Source organism: Tyto alba, unplaced genomic scaffold (assembly GCF_018691265.1).
Source record: "Tyto alba isolate M040663 unplaced genomic scaffold, T.alba_DEE_v4.0 Super-Scaffold_19, whole genome shotgun sequence".
In the NCBI taxonomy this organism is placed as follows: domain Eukaryota; kingdom Metazoa; phylum Chordata; class Aves; order Strigiformes; family Tytonidae; genus Tyto; species Tyto alba.
Genome location: NW_024881281.1, coordinates 4,012,021 through 4,018,020, shown reverse-complemented (window position 1 = coordinate 4,018,020; position 6,000 = coordinate 4,012,021). Strand labels below are relative to the sequence as shown.

At 48.7% G+C, this 6,000-nt stretch overlaps 1 protein-coding gene across 2 annotated transcripts in view; it reads left to right on the top strand.

The window, feature by feature from the left end:
* The first annotated feature begins 2,736 nt into the window (after positions 1-2,736).
* Positions 2,737-6,000, top strand: part of YPEL2 (yippee like 2) — a 39,634-nt gene continuing 36,370 nt past the window's right edge. For both annotated transcript variants that reach the window (XM_033004754.2, XM_033004755.2), the window contains exon 1: positions 2,737-2,855. The gene's annotated coding sequence lies outside the window, so the exon portion shown is untranslated. The remainder of the gene's footprint in view (positions 2,856-6,000) is intronic.

Here is a 6,000-nt window from a genome sequence, read left to right as displayed (position 1 = left end):
TAGCCCCAGTCAGTGATGCTTTCCCCATTAGGCTTTTCTAGTCTAAAATGATAATAAAAGTTGAAACTGATGTCAGCCACTGAGTGGGGAAACACTAGCTGTGCTGTTCAGGCTCAAAAAAAATGGATGTTTGCAAATAAATAAATTAAAAATACTGCTTAGCTGTTCAGTTGAAAGCTAAGCTGTCAAATAGGTTAGACCCAAAATTCGGATATTTTTTTTTTTAAATGATTTCCCAAAAGTTTAGCCCACTAAAAGTAGTCATGATGCCAATTAAGCTGTGCTTGCGAATCTTGCAACCAAACTTTGTAACGCAGAATCAAATGTGATAATGTGACTTGAAGCTTCAATTAGAAAGTAACTAGTACCCAACTAACATTTTATTTTTCAAGAGTGAGTGAAATGATGCTAATGAAGCACAGTTTCCCCTAAAAAGCTTCCAGTTTTCATAAATCATAGAGATTAACACGTAGTTTAAAGAAGACATTTTGGCACTTTATGGTCTTATTTTTCTAGGACTTGAAAGTTGTGTGAACCCCTAGATTTCCATGGTGATGCTGAACTTGTATCAATGTAATTCCAATTAACCACCATCCTAAAGCAAGCTTATTACAACAGGAAGCTTTGGATATATGTAAATAATTTTGATGTTTGCCCTCTAAATAATAATGTATTTTTAGCAAATTAAAAATTCTGCTGCGCAACTCGCTCCTGGGTGGGGAAAAAAATTTCACTGTTATGCAGCAGCCTCTTGATGATGCGTAAATTTATTTTGCTGATGGTTTCAACTGTGGGTACTTGCGGTTGCCTTTCAGAAGTCTTGGTGATTTAAAGTTCAAGCAAACTTTTTCACCACATCCTGCAAATAACCTTGTCTAGATCTGTTAATCATGGCTTCATTTAGCACTGGTGAGATGGTCTAAAAACCTGATGTGTTAGCTCTTACTGCTGGGCTTGAAGAGGAAGGAGGTTATCTAAGAAAAGAAGAAGCTTAAAGTAAGCCTTCAAAGTAGGCTCCTGTTGCTCTTGTAGCTGTCTAAAGGTAACAGCAGTTTCCTTCTTTGAGTGTATTTAGTAACTACCATGGTGCTTGAATCTGTGTTAATAGCGTATTTAAATTGTACATAGTACCACTAGCTTGCTGGGGGGGAAAAATGCCATTTTGTATTTTAAAATCTTGTCTATAGAATCCCTTAGCTAGTTGGCATCCGTTTTCATAATGCGATCAGAGGGATGTATTTTACTTATGTAGAAGAAAACTCTATTTTATATCATGAGAGGGAAAGTTATTTTTCTACCCACACGTAATAAAGAAAAATAAGACTATCACTACTAACAGAAATATTACCTTGTATTGCCCTTTTCTTAAGTGTGTATTAGAGTCCATATATTGAACATATGGAACAGAACATTGCCCATGCAGTTACTGGTAATTCCCAATCACTAGAGAACTGCTTAAAATACTCTTACGAATTTGCTAAAGCAGTAGAGTGTTAGAACAAGAATAAAGTCATAAAGCAAATATATTTCAGCCAGTAAGAGATAAAACTTTTATCCCTTGATGTGAGAAAAGGATGGATAGAAAACATTATTAAAACTGCACTTTATATGGTGATGAATTACTGCTATCAGCACTCGGTGGTGCGTTGTGCACGTGCTGTCGGGAGCTGAAACTGAAAAACGTGCAGTGAGAAGCTTCTAAATTCACTTGTTGGGAGCTGCGTGCTGTTTGTCCCTTAATTACAGTGCTTTGAGGTGACTGCATTTAATTTTGCCCTTGCACTTTTTCCTGGCTTAGCTGTTTGCATGTGCACTGCCCTATGCGTGTGTATATATATACATATATGTATGTGTGTGTGTGTGCATGCATATATGTAGTAAGGTCTGCACCGAGTGCTCCTGCAGGTGCCTGGGTAGGCAGCTGCCAAGATCACCACTGAAAAAAAAAAAAAAGATTTCCAGGAGAAATACAGAATATCTTCACTTGTAATTAGTCTTCATGCTAATTACGGTCCGACGGGGCGGTTAAGAAGCGGGGTTAATACTGGTGGAAGTTCATTAGTGGCAATCGCTGCCTTCTGTTGACTGCCTGGGGTTTAAAGACCGAAATGAAGTGCGGGTCCCCCCGCGCTCCGCCTTGGCCTCGGCCGCGGGGTGCTCCCCCCTGGGCTGCGCCCACAGCGCTGCGCGGAATTCACGCGCTTTCTGCCGAACTGGGGCGCTCCGGGGTTGGTAGGTTTGAGTAACCCAAACCGGTCACTTATGAAAATTTTTGCCCCGGAAGGTGTTGGGCTGCGCTTTCCCCAGGGGGCGCGGGCCGGAGCCCCGGCGCGATGCGGCAGGGTTGGCGCAGTGTCCCCCGCGCATCCTCCGCGCATCTCCTCTCCCCCCCCCCCTCCATCGCGGCGGCGCCTGCGCCTTTAAGAGGAAACGCATCTGTTTGTTATTCCCCCCCTCGCGCTCCACGCCGGCCGCGCCAGGGCCGCTCCCATTGGCTGCCGCCTCCTCAGCGGTGCGTGCGTCTGCCTATCCGTGTGTGTGTGTGTGTGTGCGTGCGTGCGTGCGTGCGCGCGCCCCGGTGGGAGGCGGGAGCGCCCCTGCCGGCCTCGCGTTCTGATTGGCCTGGGAAAAAAAAAAAAAGAAATGGGCTGCGGCTGCCCTCACCCAATCGACGGCGTGTTGCTATGTGCCAGCGGGCGGCGATTGGCGAGAGGCGGTGCCGCTCAGGCCCCGCAGGCCGGCCGGGAGCGCCTATAAGCAGAGGCGAGACGGCGCGGGGGGGGAGGGCGCTGCGGGGCTGCCTGGTGCGCGTCGGCCGCCGCGCTCCCTCCGCGCTGTCGAGGCGGCCGCGGCGAGTGAGTGCGGCCGGGGGGCGAGTGAGGGGTGTGGAGGGGGGGGCACGCCGGGGTAAAGCCGCTGCTCGGAGCTGCGCCACAGCCGCGTTGTGTGTGGGGGTGTGTGTCCGTCCATCCGCCCCCCGCTGTGGGGCAACGGCTGCGTGGGTTGAGGGGAGGGAATTGGGGGGGGGGGGGTCGCCCCCTCAGGGCTGGTCGCCCCCTCAGGGCTGGTCGCCCCCTCGGTGCGGCGAGCGCTCCTCGGGGGAGCCGTGCCGCCTCGGGGAGGTGGGGGGGAGAGGGCCGGGAGCTCGCGGGTGCTGGCAGCGGGCGGGCTGGGCTCTGCGAGCGGCGGCCCTTTGTCTGCGGGGCCGGGAGAGGGGCTTGGGGCGGGGGGGGCAACAGGTCCGAACCCCCGGGAGAGCATCCAAGGGGCAGCGAGGAGGCGAGGCGAGAGGGGTTTGCCTTTCTGCCTTTACCCGGGCTCTTCCAGCGAGGGAGGAGATCAACAGGAGGGACCTGCGGGGCAGGGGCTGGCTGGCGGTGCCAGGTAACCGCGGGAGGAGGAGGGGATGGGCTTCCCTCACTAACCGTCTCGCTGTAGCGAGGAAATGCGTAATAAAATCCTGAAACCCCGGGTTGCGATCCGTGCCTGACACAAAGGTGTGCGTGTGGATTAGGTTTGCGACTCCAGGGCTCGGGGGGCACCTCCCGAAGGCTGGCTGCCGACCAGGGGGAAGTGCCCCGCCGCTGCTTTTATTTACCAACCCTGCTGCTGGAGTCCCTGGAGACCAGGCCTTCCCCAGCTGCGGGCTGTGGCTCTGTGCTACAGAAGTGACATCATGCCTGGTGTGGCAAAAAGAAAGATTGCAGAGCATCTGGATCAGCCTGTGGAGAGGGCATCCTCAGCCCTCCGTGCTGCTTTCTGTTAGAGGCAGGCAGTTTCTGCGGGTGAGGACCTCCTCAGCCCTCCGTCATGCTTGGTGTTAAAGGCAGGCAGTTTCTGCATGTGGTGCATTGAACCAGGTCACCCACAGGGAGCAGGGGCCACTCGGCTGCTCTGTGGTGTTGCTCTAGCCTCTGGTTAAGGGTGTAGCAGCTTCCTCTTCTGCAGAGCACTGTGCTGAGGTCCAGTGTCAGAAGGTGCAATGTCCAGGGGCTTTGTCTTGTGCTTCTCCACAGAAACTTCTGGGATTGACCCAGAAAAGAAGTTAGAGATGATAGAAGTAGCTGTGGAACAAGCTGTGGGTCCATAGCTTCAGATTTAATGCTGATTTTTGAAGCCAAAATAATTTGAAGCTTTCCAGTTGAAAGTGATTTTAATGGTGTAGAAAAAGAAGTTTAATCCTCACATACACACACACACAACCCCCCTCTCACAATTTACTGGAGTGAATCTGTCCCTGCTTTTTTCTGGCCTCTGTCTTAAAATGCAGAAAGAGGAAGGCCCATCAAACTAGTGTTCTTAGCTTGCAGACAGCAGTTAAGCAAGGGGCGGGATGACACACCTGCCTTCTAGACATTGCCTTCCTCAGGGCCTACTACATGCTCCAGATAAGAATTTTCTGCTAATGCATTTACAGTTACTTAAAGCTTATGCAGGGTAGCACAGAGAGGCCTTTGGTGAGTTAGGCGGTTGTAAACAAGCAGATACTGAGAGAGCTCTACTTATAGTCCATGAGAGGATTCTGCCTGGAGAGGATGTATTTTGTGACTTTATACTTGCAGAGCACTCCCATTGATTTTGTTTAAGATCTCATCATGTTGGGATCGACGCCTCTGGTTTCTTGAAAACATTGTTTGCTGTGTAACGGTAGTGCTTGAATAGAGAATTAAGATGTTCTCCTTTTCTCACTGGATCACTAATTCTTGTTGCCTGCTGAAAGACCTTTCAACAGTGAGCCTTGTGCTTTGAAGCTGAAGTTGGAAATGCTGTAGAGAGGGCAAAGACATTTCTTTCATGTGATGAATATGTCAAGTGGTTCTTTTTTTTTTCTTTTTTTTTTTTTTTTAAGCTTTCTTTGTAGGGGTCTCTTTCATGATGCCAGGATCGGAATAACTGGCAAAACTATTGGTCATTGAGCTCCATTGTGTCCTCTGGATCCACAGATTTTGAATAAGTGATTTCCTTTCTTTGCTCTTTGGTGTGGGTAGTTGAGTCAGGGTTGTACTGAGGAAGACAGCATCTCTACCTGTAAATCCACATTCCCTCAAAGGCTCCTTGACTCATGGATTGAATACCTGTTGCTGAGAGAGAATTTAATTAAGGAACTGGTCACTCTGGTGTAGGTCCTGGTTAGCAGTTTAGAAAGTGGGAGCTCCTTGATCTGTTGTGGTACTACACAAGGATTGCAGAGGAGTAAAGCCATTTATTTCTTATTCTTGCATCACGGCCTTGCCTTTGACCATGTGTGTGGAAGCCTCTTGAAAAAATGCCAGTAATGCTAGGCTTTCATTGGGCTTTGGTCATTAGCTGGTAAAGCTTTGTTTGCTGGAACTTGAGCAGAGTCTTCATTAGAAATCAACTATGAAGTGCTAGAGCAGTGGGCTTCAAGAGGGACCACAAAGTGGTGTCTGGAATGGAGAAATTGAAAGTTCAGTTCTCTTAGCTGTTCTGAAGCTGATCAGTGATGTTCAAGGAAGAATGGTGTAGCAGAGTGTATTTATTGCTTGGAAACCGAAACAAAATATACAGCTTTCTTTTTTTCTCCTCCTTGACAGACACCTGTAAGTTGGTCCTTCAGGATGTTCCCTCTTTTCTGTGCTTGTTAATTCAGCGGTTTTGTCTTCTAGATCTAATCGCAGTAACTAAAGGCTAAGGATAGGTTTCCTTTTCCTTCCAGGAGCCAGGGCAAGTCCATCAAAGAGATGGACTGTTCTGACCCGAGGATTTTTCAGTTCTTTAAAACGGGTCTTTTGCTGGTAAATCAGCATGTCTGGTGTGATGCTGATTGAGGATCTGAATCTATTTTTTCCCAAAACAAAGACATTTAATAATTTATCATCTTTGGGGGGATGAAAATACAGTTTTCCAGGTGGGCTGCTGCTCAGGAGTGCTGGGTCCTGGGCCTGAATCAGACTCCCTGTTGCCCTCATCGGTCCCTGCTCTTCATCCTACATGAAGTTCAGCAGTTGGTTCTCCCTCTAGTCTGCTTTCTGCCATGTC